Genomic DNA, 23162 nt, shown 5'->3' with positions numbered 1-23162 from the left:
TAGTATATATATATATATATATATGTATATATATACGACGGGCTTCTGTCAGTTTCCGTCTACCAAATCCACTCACAAGGCTTTGGTCGGCCCGAGGCTATAGTAGAAGACACTTGCCCAAGGTGCCACGCAGTGGGACTGAACCCGGAACCATGTGGTTGGTAAGCAAGCTACTTACCACACAGCCACTCCTGCACCTATGAATAATTTCCTAATCTTATCAAGATGATTATATCTTGGAATGTCTTTGACCACAAGTCTGCACAGTCACAGCTGACTGCAACAACAACTACAAAACTTTGAACTGCTATGAACATTTAAATCCAATTCTTGCTCAGAAACTGATCAGGGTTCAAAAATGATTGTCCTGTTGGCTAATTGAACTCATTCATGGAAGAACAGTTTGTTTACTTGGTGACCTTATCCACCGGTATCCCCGCTCCTCTACTCCACAGGAAACAGCATTACATTGTTTGTGTCATTGTTCTACAAATGTCTTCGTAACACAAACAATTTATAGTCCAACTACAAAGCACTTTGCTTTACTTTACTCACAAAAGAACCCCCTTAATCTTTCTCACATGTCTTTGCTCATCATCTATCTTTTATTTGTTTGAGTCATTTGACTGTGGCCATGCTGGGGCAGTGCATTGAAGGGTTTTAGTTGAATAAATTATTTTCATTACTTGTGGATTTTTTTTTTAAAGTCCAATACTTATTCTATTAGTCTCTTTTTACCAAACCAATAAGTTTTGGAGGATGGAAACAAACCAACACCAGTTGTCATGTGGTGGGCAGTGAGGTTGGGTGACAAGCACACACACACACACACACACACACACATGCACACTCACACACTCGCACACACACACACACACACATATGTGAAGGGCTTTCACACAGTTTCCACTTATCAAATTCACTCACATGGCATTGGTTGACCAAGGGCTGTACTAAAAGACACTTGCCCAAGGTGCCACATGGTGAGATTGAACCCCTGATCACTCTGTTGCAAAGTGAGCTTCTTAAGCACACAACTGTGTCTGCATCTATGTGTTATGTCTAACTATGCAAGACCTTTTGTCAACCATGACATAGCTGTATGGTTAAAAGTTCACTGTCAAACTGTGTGTTTTCAGGTTCAGTCCCCCAGAGTGGACACGTGTGGTCTCTGATGGCCTTGGCTTAATGAAAGTATTCTTTTTTTTTTCTTATTCGTTTCAATCATTTGACTGTGGCCATGCTGGAGCACTGGCTTTAGTCAAACAATTTGACCCCAGGACTTATCTTTGTAGGCCTAGTACTTATTCTATCGGTCTCTTTTGCCGAACTGCTATGTTACGGGAGACATAAACACACCAACATCGGTTGTCGAGTGACAGTAGGGGGACAAACACAGACATACAAGTACACACACACACGATGAGCTTCTTTCAGTTTCCATCTACCAAATCCACTCACAAGGCTTTGGTTGGCCTGAGGGTATAGAAAACACTTTCCCAAGGTGCCACACAGTGGGACTGAACCCAGAACCATGTGATTGGGAAGCAGGCTTCTTACCACACAGCCTCACCTGCGCCTATTGCATATTGTTAGTAAAATCTGTGGAAGTCTATCAGATGAGCCATTCTTGTTCTTGGGTGTTCCTTTGGTCTTGGGGTTCCTTTATAGGAGTCCACTCTGTTGCAAGCATCTAACCAAGATTGATCTGAGGATAAGTTCTATTTTCATCAATTGGTCACAAACCCTGTGAAGAAGCTCATGAACTCTGCCCTCTGACTAAGCCATTAAAAAAGAAATTCTTGTTCTTATCAAGCTTTATATCAGTGATATAAATTCTCTGAATTTGACAACCTAAAGCTTGTTTTCTTCAATCATTAATACATTCTGTTATCACAAATTTGACGATTTTACTTTAAAGCAACTATCTTTCCTTAGTTGTTCTAATCCAGTACCTTGTAAATCATGTTTAGGCTATTTAAGTGTTTGTTTTTGTTTTTCATTAGCCTTGAACCAAGGGCATTGTTACTAAAATAGTCTTGCTCATTTTGATAATTATTACTTCCATTTCTAATATCTGATAAAATTTATTTTCTCTCTTTGTCCAGTGTTGATATGCTTTGATATCTATTGAAACTTTTATTCCTGATTGCAATAATCTCTTCACATATTTTTTTTCTAACTTGCCACAGTTGAACTTATTGCTAATGTTTTATATATTAACTATTGCTAATGGCTCTTTATATCAAACTATTACTGATTACTTTACATGTTACCTACTCAGCAAATCTCTCATTAATTAACCTTGTTATTACTTTTTTAGTGAAGGCACATGGCTCAGTGGTTAGAGCATCGAGCTTACAATCGTGAGGTTGTGAGCTCAAATCCCAGACCGGGCTGCGTGTTGTGTTCTTGAGCAAGACACTTTATTTCACATTGCTCCAGTTCATTCAGCTGTAGAAATGAGTTGCGATGTCACAGGTGCCAAGCTGTATTGACCTTTGCCTTTCCCTTGGATAACACCACTGGCATGGAAAGGGGAGGCCAGTATGCATGGGCAACTGCTGGTCTTCCATAAACAACCTTGCCCGGACTCGTGCCTCGGAGAGTAACTTTCTAGGTGCAATCCCATGGTCAGTCATGACCGAAGGGGGTCTCAGCAGTATTACATTTTTTACTTGCCAGTTATTGGCAGAACTCGATATATTGTATTGAAGGAGTCAGCGGGAAGGAAAAAAAGGAAGCTTAGCCCATGACTTTTTTATTTTTACAATCCCTATACCCTTAAGAGGTGCACTTAAGTTTTTTGAGCTAAGAAACATTGCATATCATATTCTCATTTGTATATTAATGAAAAGGTAAATATCCAAATTGTTATGTGACTGAGATCAGTCTGAACATTTACAGACTTACAATCATTGGCTTTTCATCTATGACCATCCTGTTCTCCTTTTGTCAGGTACTGTGTACCTAGAACTATGTATTCTTGTTCCTTTTCAAAATAGTTGTATGTAATTTGAGAGAGATTTAGCTGCTATTTCTAGCTGCTGGAACATTCACATAGAATCTCCTGAACAACATGCTAGGCCTACCACCCAGAGCTAAAGCTATGACCTGGTCACTATCTTGACTTTTTTCTCATGATATTTTGTGAGACTTAATGCTTGTTCTTCTCGTCTTGGGAACCGTCTTATTGCCAGTCAAAAGGTAAGGTGCAGTGCTGCACCAACCTGTTACGACTTTTATAGGAACCATGACAACAGTGTTTGTTTTATTTCAATTTATGTATTTGCTAGTTCACAATTTACAGAAAAGTGTTTAGACTTGTAGGAGAGAGATTGCCACTCTGAGGCAGATTGCTACATTAGTGAGGGAGAGTGGGAGACAGAAAGAGAAGGGGAGAGAGAGAGAGAGGAAGAGAAGGGGAGAGAGAGAGAGAGAGAGAGAGAGAGAGAGGAAGAAATTGCTACATAGTTTACTTATGAGACATGTCCTTGCTGTGTGTTCCATTCTTCCAACTGTCCTAAAGATAATTAGGTAATTTACTTCTTAATTTGTATTCAAAGTTAAACTTAGAACCTTACACAGGTATTTGCTGTAGGAATTGTCTATTTTCCTGATTGGTCTTTAACTATTAGCATTCACCATCAAGAGTTATAGAAGTAAAGTTTAGTGTTAAATGAGAGTATCATTTAGTTTTAATGTCTTACTTGTTTGGTTTTTATGTTTCTTTATAGTGGTAAATATAAACAATTAGAATATTGGAAGATCTCAGATTTCTGTTTAATAATAGCTCTGTTGTGAGATTAGATAACCTATAATTATGCTTGCTATACATGTAAAACGATGAACATACTAAAAGCTATAAAATGCTTAATACTTCTATTATTATTTTTGATTAGGGAATTGTTTATCTTATCTTAATTTTTTTTCCTTGAAAAAGGTGAGATTTTTTTTTTTTACAAAAAATACCCCAGTGTCCGTTTATTTAAAAAATAATACTTGTTAAAAAGATATATAAAAATTATCTTTATAACAATTTGATATAGGCAGGCATGGCTGTGTGGTAAGAAGCTTGCTTCCCAACCACGTGGTTCTGGGTTCAGTACCACTGCACAACACCTTGGACAAGTGTCTTCTACTATAGTTTGGGCCGACTAAAGCTTTGTGAGTGGATTTGGTAGATGGGATCTGAGAGAAGCCCGTCATATATACCATCATCATCATTTAGCATCTGTTTTCCATGCTGGCATGGGTTAGATGTTTTGATATTAGAACTGATAAGCTGGAGGGTGAGCTGGCAGAAATGTTAGCATGTCGGGCGAAATGCTTAGTGGTAATTCGTCTGCCATTACGTTCTGAGTTCAAATTCCACCGAGGTCGACTTTGCCTTTCATCCTTTCAGGGTCGATAAATTAAGTACCAGTTACGCACTGGAGTTGATGTAATCAACTTAATCCCTTTGTCTGTCCTTGTTTGTCCCCTCTATGTTTAGCCCCTTGTGGGCAATAAAGAAATGATATAGAATTATTAAACAATCCAAAAAAAAAAAATGTAAAGAAAAAGGACAGACTTAAAGACTTGTGTTTCAAATATTAAAAGATGCTGTTGAGTTTGTGTGGTAAGAAATTTGCTTCCCAACTATGTGGTTCTGGATTCAATCCCACTGCATGGCATCTTGGGTAAGTGTCTTCTACTATAGTCTTGGGCTGACCAAAGCCTTGTGAATAGATTTGGTAGATGGAAACTGAAAGAAGCCCATATATATATGTGTGTGTGTGTCTGTGTTTGTCTCCTATCAGTGTGACAACTGGTGTTAGTGTGTTTATGTCCCCGTAACTTGGTAGTTCAGCAAAATAGATCAATAGAATAAATACTGGGGTCCATTCATTTGTCTAAAAATTCTTTAAGGCAGTGCCCCAGCATGGCCACAGTCTAATGATTGGAACAAATAAAAGATACAACAAAAAGATAAAAGATATAAGGAATTGATAGTTGAATAACTTGGTTTGTGATGAAGTAAAAGAAAACTTCTAATGTCTCGGGCTGAACCTTTCCACTTTGAAACTGTTTATACTTCCTAATTACTGATGCAAACCAAAACTGGTTTCCTCAAATCTTACTGTTCACTTTATAAATATGAGTCTTGTTATTGTCACATTTAGTTATATTATACAGCTGGAAGTCATTTACAGTCAAGTGGACTGGAACCATGTGAACTGAAGTATTTTTCGTAAAAGCACCCACTACACTCTCGGAGTGGTTGATGTTAGGAAGGGCATCCAGCTGTAGAAACTCTACCAAATCAGATTGGAGCCTGGTGCAGCCATCCGGTTCACCAGTCCTCAGTCAAATCGTCCAACCCATGCTAGCATGGAAAGCGGACGTTAAATGACGATGATGATGATGATGAATACAATGTTCTGCCTGGTCTGGGAATTGAAACCATGGTCTTATGAGCATGAGTGCAACACCCTAACTACTAGGCTGAAGTTTAAGCCAAACTTTCACAGCATTGAGACTGTTGAAAGATATTTCTTTTCATGGGCAGAAATACCAGTCTATTGTAGGCCTGATGGAAAGATTTATTTAAACTCATTACACATTGTTTGTTTTACATTTTGTTTTTTACAGCAGTAAGCTGCAACCTCCTGGCCCTCATGAATAAATCAAACTAACTAAATAAAGAAACACTCAGACAAAAGAAAATAAATTCAGCAATTTTTGTAGTCATCGTAATTTAAATGCCTCATAATTTTAATCCAAAAGTAATACACTTAGACAGATCCTTCTTGAAATTATATAAATTTTCAAGCTGAACTAATTCCTATGCTTTGAAATTAAGTTTGTTTTTCTCCTCAGTGTTTTTGTTAACTTCGATTATAACAAAAATTCTGTCAGCAAGGAATGTATAACTTCTTTGGCAACTGAAACTTGGCTTTCAGTTGGATCATTTTGCTATTAAGAAAAATTAAAATAAATTAATACAGTACGTTTAAGTAAATGCATTACACAGACTAGCGAGTCAATTTTATTATATGTTAAATATTCCAGACCTACTTTAAGAATAATTTGAGTTGAAAGGCAGCTGTTTTCATCATTTAAACATATTTATCAGACATATGTGTATGTGTGAGAGAGAGAGAGAGTATATGTGTGTGAAAGGGCAAGAGAAAGAAAGAAAGAAGGAAAGGGAGATAAAGTGTGTGTGTGAGTGAATCAAATAGGTTTGAACTCTCAACTTGATGCAGATTAGTTACTTTTTTTTCACAAATTGCTGCGTTACAAAATTCTCTCAACGCTTTTAGCCATATGTTATTCTTCTGATAAAGCATCTCAGTTATGACTCTGAAAAATGCAAATCTGGTGGGCTCCTTGAACTTATCACAGTTTTTTTGTTAACAAGCTTGTACATTGAATAGACTCAGCAGGTAGGGTTGTATAGTTAAGTACTTTGCTTCATAGCAACATAGTTCTGAGGTCGATTCAACTTCATGGCATCTTGGACAAGTGTTTTCAACGACAGCCTAGGTTACCTTCAGAATGGAATTTGGTACACTGATTATATGTGTGTGTAGGGGTGTATTATTGTCACCATTTAATATTCATGTTCCATACTGGCATGAGTTGACAAGACCTGAGCCTACTATAATAGTCTCTGCTTCCCTGAACTAGGCAACTAACATGCAGTCTACACCACACTTATCTTTCTTCATCACATCATCCATGCTATGTCCCCTAAACCCAGTTGCTGTGCTAATTACTTTTCCCAATATTGCCCTCATAGAATATAAATCTTTTCACATTCCATCCCTTGTTTAATTCATGCTGCAGACATCAACCTGTAGATGTTCAAACTGGACATCAGTTTCACCAGTTTTGGAGATCCTGTAAAGATCAGAAGCATTTCCCTTTCCTCCTTAAACTATTATATGTATGTTTGTGGCTGTGTGGTTAAGAATCCTGCTTCCCAACCAAGTGGGATTGGGTTCAGTCTCACAGCACCTTTTATTATAGCATGAGGCTGACCAAAGCCTTGTTAGTGGATTTGGTTAACAGAAACTGAAAGAAGCCCTTCATATATATACACACACACACACACACACACAAACACACACACACACACACACACACACACACACACACACACACACACACACACACACACACACACATATCTATACACACACACACACACACACACAGAGTTGCGGAAACCATGTCAAAACAGGTGACTAGAACCTGGTGCAGTTCTGTTGTTATACTCATCATCATCATCATCATCATCGTTGTTTAATGTCTGCTTTCCATGCTAGCATGGGTTGGACAATTTGACTGAGGACTGGTGAAACCAGATGGCTACACCAGGCTCCAATCTGATTTGGCAGAGTTTCTACTGCTGGATGCCCTTCCTAACGCCAACCACTCCGAGTGTGTAGCGGGTGCTTTTACGTGCCACCGGCACGAAGCCCAGTCAGGCGAAAATAGATCTATAGTTTTGTAGGCAGCACTTCGTATGTAGATGACTGTGCATACAATATTTACATGGACAGAAAAGCAAACCAAACTGGTTTCAATCCTTGAAACCTTGAAATGTGTTTCTTTCTTTAACTCTCTTCAGACATACTACTTATAAAACCACCATTTGTAAAGGATTAACCTCTTAGCATTCATATTACTTTGTCAAATTTAATTTTTTTTTTTACACTGTTTTGAATTAATGAGACATTATCTCGTTTTGAGATTTTGATGATGTGATTGTTTATTTTTAGAATGACCTTCTAGCTTAAGTGTGAGAAACCAGATCTGACTGGTTTGATCTGGTTTCTTAGCCAAAATATTCTGGCTAAGTTTGGCCAGTTAAATCCTTTAACATTCAGATTAGGTGCCTTTCTAATTTTGGCACTGGGCCAGCTGTTTTGGCAAGAGGGGTGAAATCTATTACATCGACCCCAGTGTACTTATTCTATCAATTCCAAATGGATGAAAAGCAAAGTCAACTTCTGTGGAATTTGAACTTGGAATGTAAAGAGCTGAAAGAAATGCCATTAAGCATTTTGTCTGGCACAGTAGTAAAATAAGATAATAATAGTTTCATTTTTATTGTAGTTTAGCCCTGATCCAGGAGACTTATGCTCAAAGCTGTACCAGCCTTGACTTTCATATCCTTTGTTTTCAAGCATTAATAAACCATGCCAAAATAGATCTTGCCAACGCTAGTGCCATGTAAAAAAACACTCAATCCACTTGGTAAGGTTGTTATTGGGAAGGGTATCCAGCTGTAAAAACCATGCCAAGATAGACAGTGAAATCTGGTGCAGTCTTCTGGCTTACCAGCTCAAGTCAAACCATCCAACCCATACCAGCATGGAAAACAGATGTTAAATGATGATGATGATGGTGAGTTAACTAAAACAATATTTATTCAGTGTATCCTTCCTTTTCCAAGACGAAAGGGTAAATTTGAAGAAGATATGGTTGCTATTTCTAGCAAGTCAAGCAACCATTTAGAAGCTTCCTCTAATTTACAAATTTAACAAGGCGACTACTGACTGTTAGATAGTAATATTTCATTGCACACTTCATAACCTTTGTTTTCACCTCACATTTATTGGAAAATAACTTGATCTCCCTTGTTGTGTGAATTGGTATTTCCCAAAGTAAGGTCATTTGTCATTTTCTGAAAGCTTTTCTAGTGTATATTTCTTGCACCACCTCTTTTCTGTTGTTAATTTTATAATCAGATTTCCTTTCGTTCTGTTGACACTGAGATTTCAGATAGAGACTTGCTTTTACTTTTTGCCTTTTTATCTTTGATATTTCATTGTTGGCAATTTAGTTTCAGTGAATTCGAGGTTGAAATTTATCTTCCTGCTCAGTTAACCTTAAATTTTTCTCACTAGATTATCTTTTTGTTTGCTTCATAAGAATTTAGAAACTTTGAGAGAGCATGAAATAATTTCTTTTTCATGGTTGAACTCAAAGTAGATGAAACTATAAATAATAATGTATAAATACTTGGTTGAAAATCCCTTTGGATAGAAAAAGTCAAAGGCTGCCTGTGAGTTACGAACCCACACATTCAGTAAATATGACAGATTCCACCATTGGACTAAAGCATTCTTTTGAATTTCTCTATCCATTTTAGAAACTTTGTTCTTACCTGTAACAGTTGTAGGTTGTTTATATTATAAGAAATGTAAACACTTTGAGAGAATGTGAAATAATTTATTTTTAATGGTTGAACTCAAAGTGGATAACATTAGAAATAATAAGTGTGTAAAATATTGGGTTAAAAACCTCTTTGTATTGTCTGTGATTTTCTGAAGGTGATGTGCTGGCAGAACTGTTAGCATGCTCTGAGTTCAAATTCCACCAAGATTGACTTTCATCCTTTTGGGGTCAATAAAACAAGTACTAGTCAAGTACCAGAGTCAGTGAAATCAATTTCCCCACTTCTCTCAAAAACTGCTGCAAAAATTTGAAATCATTTGTGGTTATTTTTATTACTATTCATCATCATCATCTTCATCATTTAACGTCTGTTTTCCATGCTAGTATGGGTGGGACAGTTCAACAGGAGTCAGCAAACCAGAAGGCTGCACCAGGCTCCAGTCTGTTTTGGCATGATTTCTGCAGCTGGATGCTCTTTCTAACACCAACCACTTTACAGAGCATACTAGGTACATTTTGCATAGCACCAGCACAAGTGATTTTACATAAGGAGTTTTTCATTCTTTCTGGTCCTCAACAATCATATCTGGCTTATTAGCCTTAATCTCTTAATCTGTGGTAGTTGACATATCACAGAGTATGGTTGCTCTGTTATTTTCTGAGACCTTTTCTGAGACCTTTTCTGATATATTTGTGCCATTAGAAAATACCAACAGAAAACTGATGATATTTTATCAAATTTCCTTTTATTCTTATATTTCATCCATTCCCATCCCCCTTGGTTACAATTCATTCTCTATTAAAGTATCTTTCTCTCTCTTTCGCTTCAACTTCCCCTTTCTGTTTCAGACTATTTCTCTCTCTCTCACTCACACACGTCTCTCCCAGCTTCCTGTTTGCAATTCATTGTCTCTTTCACTTTTTTTTTTGTTCTGTCTGTCTCTGTTTCTCTTTCTCTCTCTCTCTCTGTTTCTCTTACACACACATACTCACACAATCTTTCTCAATCATCTCTTCCTATTATTTCTATTTGCCACTCATTCTTAGTTTATGTTCTCTCTTTCTCTCTCTCTTTAACTTTTGCCATTCTCCCTCCCCTCTTACACACACTCCTCACTCATCCCATCTTCTCATACTCTATTTCTCTCTCTCTCTCTCTCTCTTCTTCTCTGTCCCTTGTATTACTTTCTCACTCCCATCTCTCCTCTTCCTCTCATACATCATTCAGTCCATTCTATGCATATTTATTTGCACTTTGGGTGGCAGCTCTTGCTCAACGTTCTTCACTGGTTCTGTCTTCCTCTCTGTTTATTAAAACTACAAACATATCATGCATAATAAAAATAAACAAAACTTTGTACATATTTGCTACCTCTGCTACTATTTTAAGACAAGGTTCTGAATATTTTGTGGATGTAAATATATTTAGATAGCTCTCCATCTGCTTAATGGAAAACAAAAAGACATTTTCTTAAAAGCTAGCAATAAATACTTTAAATTACTGAGTATCTGGTGTTATTTTAAACACTGCCATATTATCTAATTATTTTGAAGCCAGCAAAGCAAGCTTTTAATGATGTAAATGTGTTTTACTTCAACATTTGGATGGGCCTCACGGAGGCAAAGTGGCTGAGTTCCTTTCGAGTGTTGGGCCTCTCACAGAGGCAATGACCAAGACCTTTGGCATTATGTTGTGTTTGAGAAGAAGACCTATCAAGCCAAGCGAAATTGCAGTTATGGCAGATACCGGTGTTATGCAAATTGACACCCATGCAGGTGGCATGTAAACACACCCCAGTGTCAAACAAATGGCACCCGTGCTAGTGGCACATAATAGTACCCATTACACTATCAGAGTGGTTGGCATTAGGAAGGGCATCCAGCCATAGAAAACCATGCCAAATCATATTGGAATCTAGTGCAGCCTTCCAGCATACCATCCCCGTGAAACCGTCCAACCCATGCCAGCATGGACAACGGACGTTAAATGATGTTGATGATGATGATGATGAAGCTACTTCATGGTTGCTTGACAAGCTAGAAATAACTGCCAAATTTCTCAAATTACACACTGTTGTTTTAAACTAAGAGGGATACGTTTTGCTGCCAAATTTCTCTCAGATAATACCCTGTTGTCTTGAATAAAGAGGGATGTATTTAATAATGTTATCCTAAAAGATAGATGATTTGGTCATGGCTGGAAAACTTGTGATCATAGGTCTTCTGGAATCAACCTGATCTGGGGCTTAACAAAACCATCATCTATAGTATTTACGTTTCCCAACTGTTTTACTCTTTGGGAACTCTTGAAATGTATTTTTATATCTCAGGAAACCCCTACATAAAAATTATCATTAATTAGTAATCTCACCAGAAGTGAGTATTCATTAACTGACGAACCTCTAAAATCAGTAAGAAACTAGCCATTTCAGTCCTGTTTCTTTAGCGTATCAAGAGATAAAACTTGTAGTGCACTAAGAATTAATTAATGCAAAGTTAATTATTGAATGAAACACCTAAATAAATCATGACAGATGTTCAAGTAACAGCTGTATTTTTTCTCCTAATGCTCTCTGGAGTGGTTTAATTTGTTTATCAAATATGAAATCTTCTCCCTTCAATGGGTTGACAGCCAGTGTGATTATGATATGGTTTGAGAGAATTCTCTTCTGCTATTTTAGTTCTTTGTTTCAAATTTATATTTAAACATGTTTGCTTTAGTTATAATCTGAAATATCTTTAGAGGAAGTTTATTTTTACACAAATTTTACAATCATGTTCACAATTTTACAACATTTTTATGCTCTGCTAATTTTGCATATGGTTTTAAAAATACCTCTAAAAATATAACTTTTGCTTGGACAATTTTCTTGTACAAATTGTTGTAAACATTTCCAGGTATTCTCTATCTTCCCCCCTCTCACACACACACACCAAGGATGATGATGTTTATATATATATAAACTATAGTTCTTCAGTTGTGATAATAAAGTCTGGTAAGATAAAAAACACATTCTTTTGCACATTTTGCTAAAGTTTCTTTTCTTGTCTTACAACTGGAACAGGAAAATGTTATGTTTGTCTCTTTAACCTATGGTACACTGTAACATCTCATGTCTACTGAAATACTAAGAAAAAGTGGAAAAAAAAAATCCATGATTTATTACTATGGTAGGGTAAACATGACATTTTCACATATTTGTTGGAACATTATATTAAAAAAAAAAAAAGAGGGAAGCATATGAAGAGGAGGTTAAGGGGCAAAATAGAAAAGGAGATAAATATTTGAGATTATGTTAGAGTAATAACTCATAAATAAAATTACCATAATTGTTTTTATTATTATTTCTTTTGTAGTACAGTAGTACCTTGTGGAGGCGCGTGGCTTAGTGGTTAGGGTGTCAGCATCATGATCATAAGATTGTGGTTTCGATTCCTGGACCGGGCGACGCGTTGTGTTCTTGAGCAAAACAGTTCGTTTCACGTTGCTCCAGTCCACTCAGCTGGCAAAAATGAGTAACACTGCGATGGACTGGTATCCCGTCCAGCTGGGAAACACACACACCACTGAAACCGGACCCATGAGCCTGGCTTGGCTTTAAAAGGGCTCATTTATTATTTTCTTTTTACAGTATACCTTGGTTTTCGAACCCCTCTAATTACAAATAAATCATGCTTTATACTACTGTATCAGATGAATATGAGAAAGACGGGAGATAAAGCACGATTTATTCATAATCAGAGGTGTTCGAAAGCTAAGGTACTACTGCATATCTGTATCATTCTGCCGTAGAGCTTTCAAGGTTTGAATAATTCTTTCTACTATAGACCCAAAGCCCCAAATTTGGAGGGATAGGGGTTAGTTGATTACATTGATACCAGTAAAGTCAACCTTGGTGGAATTTTAACTCAGAACATAAAGCTAGAAGAAACGCTGCTAAGAATTTGTCCAGTGAATTAATGATTCTTCCATCTATTAGTATAATACAACTGATTCCTCATTACCGTATCTCTATACCAGATGTATGGTCATAGTATCCATTCAAACCAATTGAGGGAGCCCCTACATGGTTGTTTACATTCCTAGAAATGGCAGCCAAATATCCTTCAATGACACTATCATCCTAGAAATGATACACTGGAAAATTTGGAAAGTGATTGGAAGGTCATAGCTAAAATGTTGTTGATCATGGGTTCGATCTGCGGCTTTATAACCCCATCATCATAGATTTCCTACATCTGTTGCACCACATTTCGTTCGTTCATTAATTCATACTTTCATTTGTCCATTATCATTCCATGCCTGATTTTCAAGTTGGCAGGGGTTACACAGGTTGTCTCAGCCTGAGTCATTTCTTATTAGGAGCAACTCCTCCTAAAGCCTGAGATTCATGCATGTTAGATGATTTGGGTTCTATGATCAACTGCCCTTCCTGTTGCCAATCACTTAATATACTGGGTACATTTTCTCATGGCACCAATGCTAAAGGACTCAGTAACAGGGCTGTGGAGTTGGAGTAATGGAGTCGGAGTTAAAGTCAGAAACAATTAAGGGGTAGCAGGAGTCGGAGTCTGTAAAACTATACTGACTCTAATTCCAACTCACAATGTTTTTATTCTTTAATATAAACCAGTTCTAACATATAGGCCTACTCAAAGTACAAGCATATCCATATGCTTTATGAGATATGTAGACCACAATCACTTAATTACACAAAGAGGAGTCGGAATCGGAGTCAGAGGTGCCAATAGTACAGGAGTCAGAGTTTTTTTGTTTCAACTCCACAACCCAGCTCAGTAAGCTAAAATGTGTCAATGGAGGAAGTGTGTGTGTGTGTGGGGGGGGGGATAGGAGATAGAGCAATGACAGCAGGAAAGGTAGAAATGGGCAGTTGAAAGGGGTTGGATAGGAGTGTACACAATAATCTTAGATGTGTACATTTGCTCAGATGACTTAGGAAGGGATAAGAGAGAAAGAATGTGTGTGTGTGTGTGTGTGTGTGAGAGAGAGAGAGAGAGAGATTAGAAGGACCAGAATGTGTAAGAGTGGAATTGGGGTAGAGTATGACAAAGAATATTTGGGGGTGTAATCGGTAGAGGAGCAATAGTCAATAGCCAAGTTGAACAGAGGTAAGGGTAGGTTGTGAAATAAAGGCCTAAGTAGGTGTTAGGTGGCAGTAGAAGTGGCCCAGAAGAGTGAGAGTGCAGGCTGGTAATAGAGCAGGGCAAAGGCAGAGTGCATTGGATAGTATGGTGAATGTGGCCTAATGAAGTTTCTTAATGTGGATCTGGAGAAGTGTTAAGGGCAGCCACAATGAGGTGAAGTGGATGTTGTGGTTAGCATTACAGTTCAATGATGGAAACAAGGAAAAGATAAAATATACAAAAACTTAATATTAATCTCTACTCACCAAAAATTTTATTCAAATATTTGAAATAAATGTACTGAAAATCAATGCACAGATATCCAAAGTTTTAGTCACACCTTTTGTTTCTTTAAACCATTGAATATAAACTAACAAAGTTAATATTCTGTTCAATCAGAAATATTAAGTAGAATTCTTTTTCTGTTTTTTTTTTCAGTAGCACCAGCTCTCAAGCTTCACCTTATGACAGTTTCAATGATGCTTGGCAGGTTTAATGTATTTCAGAGACAAAATCCATATGAAAAACAACAGGTAAGTTTATGCTAACATAGTTAATATATGGGCCATTGAAAAGGTAACTTGAAATAAGTGAAGAGAAACAAAGAAAAAGAGGTTATGGATTCATAACTGGTGTAATTGCAATGATGTGAAAAAGAACTCAGTACTGTTAATAAGATTGGAATAGCATTTATTCAAAGACAAGACTCAGCTTTGAATAAATTTGTATGTGTGTGTTTATATATATAGAGGTTGGACAAAATAATGGAAACACCTTAAAATTTCAAACAAATTTATTTTACAGTTCTGAGGAATTATGTACATTATTTACATTTGACGGATATTTGTCCTCATTTTGTTTGTTGTTAACACAATGGTTTGGTTGATACACCCTCCAGCCGTCATCAGGTATCTTGGGGAAATTTCAAACCCGATGAAGGCTGGAGAATATATAAGCCGAAACATTGTGTTAACAACAAACAAGATGAGGACAAATATCCGTCAAATGTAAATAATGTAAATTTATTTTAATATGGGGTAGGACCACCTTTGGCAGTAATTACAGCTTGAATTCTACGAGATATGGACTCGTACAGAGTTTGATTTGTTTCCAAAGGAATTTTTGTCCATTCTTCAGCTAAAACAGTCTCCAATTCTTTAGTGATGATGGTGAAGCATATCGACTCCTCACTTGTTTTTCTAAAATGCACCATAAATGTACAATAATATTGAGATCTGGGGACTGTGGTGGCCAGATAAGATGTTCAACTTCACTAGAATGTTCCTCATGCCATTCAGTAACAACTTTAGCTGTTTGAATTGGTGCATTATCATCCTGAAAGATTGCGTTTCCCTCCGGAAACAGTTCAGCAACCATAGGATGAATTTGATCAGATAAAATGCTTAAATAGTCTTGACTATTAATTCTGCTTTGAAGGGAAACCATTGGGCTGGCAGATTTCCAAGATATAGCCCCCAGATCATCACAGATCCTCCTCCATGTTTAACAGTTGGAAGAGGGCAGTCTGGGTCAAATGCTTCTTTTGGCTGTCTCCACACGTATACTTGGCTGGTGGTCAGAAATAAGGTAAAGGATGACTCGTCCAAGAAAACATTCTTCCATTGCTCTAGGGAACAATTCTGTAGGTTTTTACTCAACTCTAAATGCTTTGTAACATTTGTTTTTGAAAATAGTGGTTTTCTGATTGCAGCCCTCCGGTGAAATCTGGCTTTGTACAGCTCCTGGCTAACAGTTTTTGTGGAAACTGGGTTCTCGAGGTGGTCATTAAGCTCTGCAGTAATTTTGGGAGCTGTACTTTTGTGATCCTTTCTAACAATTCACGTAAGAGTCCAACAGTCCCTATCTGAAAGTTTTGGTTTTATTCTGGAATTTTGTTTCAACGAGGAGGTTTTTCCCTCTTTCTCAAAAGCTATCATTACTTTCGAGACAGTACTTCTTGATACACCAAACATTTCAGCTGTTTTCATTACACTAGCACTTGCCCTATGAGCACCAACAATTTGACCTCTTTGAAAATCAGATAGGTCTGTCATTTTAATGAATTTTAATTACCTTTTTCTGATGATATTTGAAAAGAAACAACAATTTTAGTAAAACATATTAAGCAGCATTAATAAAAAATAAAAAAACATAAAAATAAACAAGCATTATTTTTTGTCCAACCCCTGTATATATATATATATATATATATATATATATATATATATATACTCTCTATATATAGATGTTTGTTTGTGTGTGTGTATACTGGCTTATATCAGGATGTTCAGTTATGTCCTTATAAGCCCCAAAAGAGAAGATCGACCATTTAATAAACAGAAATTAATAAAATAAGTACCAAGCTGAATTATTATTGAGTGGTTGTGAACAATATGATTTGCTAAAAACAATTTTTGATAGAGCCCCCAGCATGGACACAGCTCAAAGTCCAACACCAGAAATAGAGTAAAAAGAGTTGTCAATGTAGTAGATAAGGTCATTTAATTTAGGACACTACAATGAATTAAAACTATTCCTTAATTATAGAAATACAGTTTGCACAATACCGAGAAAAAAAAGTGGGAAAAGCCCAGAAAGCTTTTACAATATAAAATTAATGAAACTATATCTGCAACAATTATCAGTGAAAGATCACATGCACCAACAGAAATGGTAAATTATAACATATGATATATTTTAAAGTAACAGATTGGGATGACAGATATTTAAATACTAGTTCATATATTAATTAGAAAGAAACAATCTGTTGTGTAAATCTAGATATATATTTACTTCGGTTTACCACATGCTCCACTTCCTTAATTCCTTTGTTTATAATTAATAATTATCTATAACATTTATACAAGCTATACCACAATGGTGGCAGGCTGGCAGAATTGTTAGCATATCAGATGAAATGCTTAGCAGTGTTTCTTCCGGCTTTTTTACTTTCTAAGTTCAAATTCTGCCAAGATCAACTTTGTCTTTGATCCCTTTGTGGTTGATAAAATAAAGTACCGATCAAGTACTAGGATCAACGTAATCAACTTGTCTGCCCCCTCAACAGTTGCTAGCCTTCAACCCTGCAATGGACCAGTATCCCATTCAGCAGAATTCTTGGACAGTTATATGTCATAGAAATCAGGTAACTTAGCTTATGAGCTTTAAGGTCGAAAAAAAAAAAATGTATTAATAAAGAAACATAATATGATTAGTAAGATTTCATTCACTTTAGAGAAATGAAATTCAAAATAAAGAAATGAATCAATTGAGATGAGAATTGAACTCAAACCTAGAAAGGCATTTGGTCTTGTGTTCAGCTTTTTTTTTCAGTAAAGTTAGTGTTAAATGTTTAATGCAGTTAGCATTTAAAAACTACTGTATTTTGATGGTATAAAAGACACACAGGCATATTAGATGTCCCCAATTTTAGCAGCACATCTTCAGGAGAAAGTGTCCCAGAGACAAAATTAGCTTATGGGTGGCACAACTTTTACTTATAGGATCTAGTGTGATTTTTTAAAAAGTATTTTGTTGAAAAAAAAGTGTCATATACCATCAAATATGGTGATTAGAAAAGTGGGGAAAGACAGTGTTGGTGACTAATGTACCAGTAAAGTCCTGGGGTCAGTATCTTAGATCATGTGGTTGGGAAGCAAACTTGTCGACCACACACCTTCACTTACAACATCTCAACTACACAACCACAACTGAACTTATATCCTCTCTAATGAAATTAATAGCTAGTTGTATGATTCATTCATTCATTTATTAGCATCTGTTTTTCCAAGCTAGCATGAGTTTGATGAAGACTTACTTGAGTTATTCAAAGTAAGATTTTTATGGCTGGATGATCTTCCTGTAGCCGGCCTTTAGAAGTTTTTCAAGTAAGGGATTATTTTGATCCAGAGATCTTCAGAAGTGCAGAGCAACAGGTCATAATGTCAACACCAGTATTGGTTTACTGAAGTGGTAACAAGCATGGAACATAAACATTTACCCATGTTTGAACAGAAGATGTGTGCACAAGTGTGCATGCATACCCATGCTCACAAACCCTCTCTCTTTCACAGACACACATACACACACATGCTCACAAGTCCACACTCATATACTCGCACACGCACGCACGCACGCACACATGCACATGCACACACACACACACACACACACACACACACACACACACACACACACAAAGAGCAGAAGTTTGCTTCCCATCCACATTGTTTTGTGGGTTCACTTCCATTGCTGGGCATCTTGAGCAAGTGTCTTCTACTCTAGCCCCGGGTCAACTAAAACCTTGTGAATGGATTTGGCAGCCTGGAAACAAGTAGGAGCTAGCAATAGGAAGGGCATCCAGCTGTAGAAAATCTGCCTCAACAAATTCTATCCAACCCATGCAAGCATGGGAAAGTGGACATTAAAATGATGACGCCACTGCTGCTGCCAACCTGGATGTTATTAGTAGAGCACACTCTGTTGCAAGCATTTAGACCAGATCTTTGGTTTAAGGATAACCCAATTTACTTTGTAAAGTGGTTGGCATTAGGAAGGGCATCCAGCCAAAGATGACATAGGAAACTGATGCAGCCCTGCAGCTCACCAGTTCCCTATCAAACCATCCAGTCTATGCCAGTATGGAAAGTGATGTTAAGTGATGATGATGCTGCTGTTTCCAACTACATCAACATATGAGTTTTAGCTTTTTCTTTTCTCCCCACTCCACCTCAACAATCTTAGAGTCCATTCAAACAGGTCATGGGTGTTCATAGCTACTGTTATGAAAGAGTTAAAGATTTTTCTGTACTCTGTCTTTGTGATACCATTTCTTTTTTTAGCATTGAATCATGAAGGAACAGTAAGAGTTAGCTACGCATGCAGTGGGTTTCTGTAAAGTTTCTGTGTATCAAATTCCTTTTATTAAGCATTGGTTAGCTTGAAGCCATGGTAGAAAACACTTGCCTAAAGTGCTAGGCCAGTGGTTCTCAACCGTTTTTTGCCTATTGACTTCTTTGAAACCTATTTTGCTCAGATAACCATCCTCATAACCATTTCATGTTTTAGAAAATCCTTTAGTATTTTTATAATTAAATGTTATTACGAATTGTATAAAAATTTATTAAAATATGTTGTGTATTGTAACAGTTTAAGCAATGTGTATTGTAACAGTATAAGCATAAATTTTAACAACAAAATCTTATATGGACCCCAGTTGAGAACCATTCTGTTGGACAATGGGATTGAACTCGAGACAGCTTAGTTACAGAAAAAGATTCTTAATCATACAAACATTCCTGTGTTTATTGGAATTAATCCTTACATGCAGTTGAAGTAGAGTATATCATTTGATACATTTTATATTTTCACTTATCTCAGCATGCTTTAAAATCAAGATATATGGAGGTCAGCTGCACTCTTTTACCATGGCCTAGTGCATGAGAAAGTAGAAAATCTAAACTTGATAAGGAAGTTTACTTGATGCTCTGATGGTATATGATACACTTGGTTGAAAATTATGTAAAAATACTGAGTATTAAATTACTTAAAAGTGTGTATTGAAGAATTGTATTTCGATGACTTGATAAATTAAAATTTATTTAAGATGTTACGTAATTATAATTTCATGTAAGGAATTGTTTATCATCTCTTCCTCCCTCTTCTTATTTCTATCTCTTGTTTCTATCTCTTTTCTTTCTCTCTTTTTTGTCTTTCTCTCTTTTTTGTCTTTCTCTCTCTCATATATGTGAACAGATGCAAACATGGACATATCATCATCATCATCATTTTTTTTTTTGTTATCATTCTCGTTATGAACAGTCAATTGTCAGAAAAGATGTCTTGTAGTATTTAGTAACCTTTTTTTATTGAGTTCAATTTCTGCTGTAGTTACTTTTGCCTTTTACACCAAAAATATTTTTGTCCATTTTTCCATTTGTATGGGTTAGGTGGTTCTTGTCCAGCACACTGTCTCACTACTTGTACTGGTCCTTTGTCATCTCTTTTGTGAAGTTTAGTCTCTTAAGATCAGCTTTCACCACTTCTTCCCATGTTTTCCTCAGCTTTCTCCTGCAAATTCCTACCATTTGCTTTGCTTAGCATTGTCATCCGTCACATACAGATGGACTGTGATAACATCAAAGACAAAATGAAGTCCTTGATGTCGTCACACCATGATTTTCTTTGTCTGCCTCTTCTTTTCTCTCTTTCAGTTGTGCCCTAGAAAGTTATTTTATACAAGAAATCATGGCTGATACAAGTTTGTATCTGGCAAGCTTTTGGCACTTCATTGTAGCAAGAATTGGTTCCTGCCTGCCAGCATATTTGGAGACTTACTACTTGACAAAGCTGGTTGTCTTATACTCTGTTGACAAGATATATAGCAGCCATCTGAATCTCTTATGCTTGACTGCCTGGATTCTTCATTCTGCGTCTGCTGTGTCCAAATTTCACTTGAATACTGAAGTATAGATGTCATTAGGGGCTGATACTGTTCAAATTTCATGGGAAAACTGATAGAACTGATTTTCCATATCACATCTGGCTTTGTCATGGCAGATGAAACCAAGTTGAATATTGCTTCATTGAGCTGCTATCGTTGCTCTAAGATTTTTAAAATTGTCCACTTTTTAAAGTTGTAGTCTGTTCAAAATGATACTAGTACTGTGTTGTGACTTGGTTGTTACTTTTACTGAATTAAGCTCCATTTTGTGTACCCTTAACTCTCTTTGTAGTTTGGCGGTGAGTTCTAGAGTCTGCTTTACTGTTTCCTGTTAGATTGATATTGTCAGTAAACAATGTTTGCAAAGGAGCTTACCTCCAATTGGATATGGAATTAATGTAATGCCTCTTGCCTTCATACTCATGGCGGTTTATGTGTTGATTAGTGTAGAGCAGCTAAATTTAACCAGGTGTCCAGATTCATTTTTGGGATCATCCATCTTGTTTGTGCTAGTGGATGACTGTAATGGTGTCTTGGATAAATGCTGGAATTGTGTAGGAGTATCATTTCCAGCTTGGAAAGCTCTCAGTTACCAAGTTAGTTAACTAGTTAAGTAAAAATTAATATGGACAATCACTAACAATAAGTGGTGGGTGTCTTTGAAGAAAGCCATCTGAGTAGAATATAAAAGAAGTATGTCAAAGATGTAGCAATAGAAAGCAAAAAAATGAGAGAGGAAGAGAGAAAGAGAGAGAGCTAATTAATAGATTAGAAAAAGTAATTAGAAAATCACTGTGGCATGCCAGAAATAAAAATAACTGCCAGCTATCTCTTTGATGCAAAATACAAAGGTTGGAATTGTCAGAACTGTTTAAGCTTCAATTAGATTTTCGATTGACCATATGTGTATGGTATTTGATTCTAAGTAGACGTCTGTGATTTTCTCGCCCATTATTTAGCTGTTGAAGTGTAGTGGTGGACTGGTGAATAGTGGACTTGTGAATAGTGGACTTTGGTGTCTAACTTGATGGCCTGCTGAAGCTCTCAGCAGGAGGAGAGTTGTGGAAATTAATGACAGTTAAGAGATGATTTGTAGCAAGTAGTTGTGCAAGGGATGAACAGCTCAGATGGTTTGTTTCTGTTTATTGCTGTTGTCTTTTATGTCTTTTTCTATCTTTCTTTTCCTTCTCGAATACACAAGTTTGTTGGTTTCAGAAATACTATGCTCAGTTGTGTGTGGGACAGAATAGACTAGAAGTCCCTGCCATCCAACACAACTTAGCTCAGTCTCTTTATGACTACCAATGCATGTAGGTATGGCACACAAAGAGAGAAATACTCAGGTTAGTCCATTGCATATAAATGTTTAGATACCACTTTTACTATCACATTTTTTATTTGTCTATGTGATCTCACTCCAGACAAATGAAACTATCAACTAAGTCCATGCTGTCTGTGGTTGTAGATCAAAAGATCAACTTCTGCAGACTTATTGTCTATGTCATTTTCTTAATTTCTCCTTTATGCTCTCAGAGAATAGGCGCAGTCATGGCCATGGGATTAAGAACTCTGTCACACAATCATGTGATTTCAGCTCAATCTTATTGCACAGCAATTTCAGAGTGTTGTCTGTCATAGCTTTGGGTCAGTTCAAGCCTTGTCAGTATAATTGGGTAGATTGAAAGTATGTAGAAGCTGGGACGTGGACTGTATCTGTTGATAAGGGGGTAGGCTTAATTATGGCTTGATACAACCATCTGGACCTTGGATATCTTTAGTGGGGTCCACCTGTTGCAAACATTTCTTCTGACCATAACCCATGACCTGTTGTTTTGTTTCCTCTTTCCCACAACCTGTCTTGCAGGAGCTATACCATAATCGTAAAAATGAAGCACAATTTGCAATTTGAGGGTTTAGTTAGATATTGAGAAGGAAGCAGATTATTATTGTGTAAGCATTTTTCCATAAGTGGAAAAACGTTTTCTTTATATGGGTTGACATGGCTGTGTGGCTGAGAAGTTTGTTTTGTAACCATGTAGTTTCAAGATCAATCCCACTGCATAACACCTTGGGTAACTATTTTCTACCACAGCCCCAGATTAACCAAAGTTGTGCGAGTGGATTTGTTTGACAAAAACTGAAAGAAGCCAGTTGCACACACACGTATGCATGCGCACATGCACACACACACACACACACACACACACACACACACACACACACGTATGAATATGTGTGTATTTGTGTTAATAAATGTGCTGCCCTGAAAATTTTGTCATTTCCCCTGTCAATAAATCATCCACTGTGGAATAAACATGTGGAATAAAAGATCTTTTATTTTTTCATGGGTGCTGGTGCCACATGAAATACACACCCATGCTGGTGCTATATAAAAAGCACT

At 36.8% G+C, this 23162-nt stretch overlaps 1 long non-coding RNA gene across 1 annotated transcript in view; it reads left to right on the top strand.

Moving 5' to 3' along the window:
* LOC106868419 (uncharacterized) overlaps positions 1-23162 on the top strand; it is a 105685-nt gene that overhangs the window by 30427 nt on the left and 52096 nt on the right. The window contains exon 2 of the long non-coding RNA XR_001409272.2: positions 14758-14852. This is a non-coding gene — a long non-coding RNA (uncharacterized LOC106868419). The remainder of the gene's footprint in view (positions 1-14757; positions 14853-23162) is intronic.

This window comes from Octopus bimaculoides, chromosome 5 (assembly GCF_001194135.2).
Source record: "Octopus bimaculoides isolate UCB-OBI-ISO-001 chromosome 5, ASM119413v2, whole genome shotgun sequence".
Taxonomy (NCBI): Eukaryota; Metazoa; Mollusca; class Cephalopoda; order Octopoda; family Octopodidae; genus Octopus; species Octopus bimaculoides.
The sequence above is the reverse complement of the archived record's forward strand: the minus strand, read 5'-3'. Positions and strand labels throughout refer to the sequence as shown.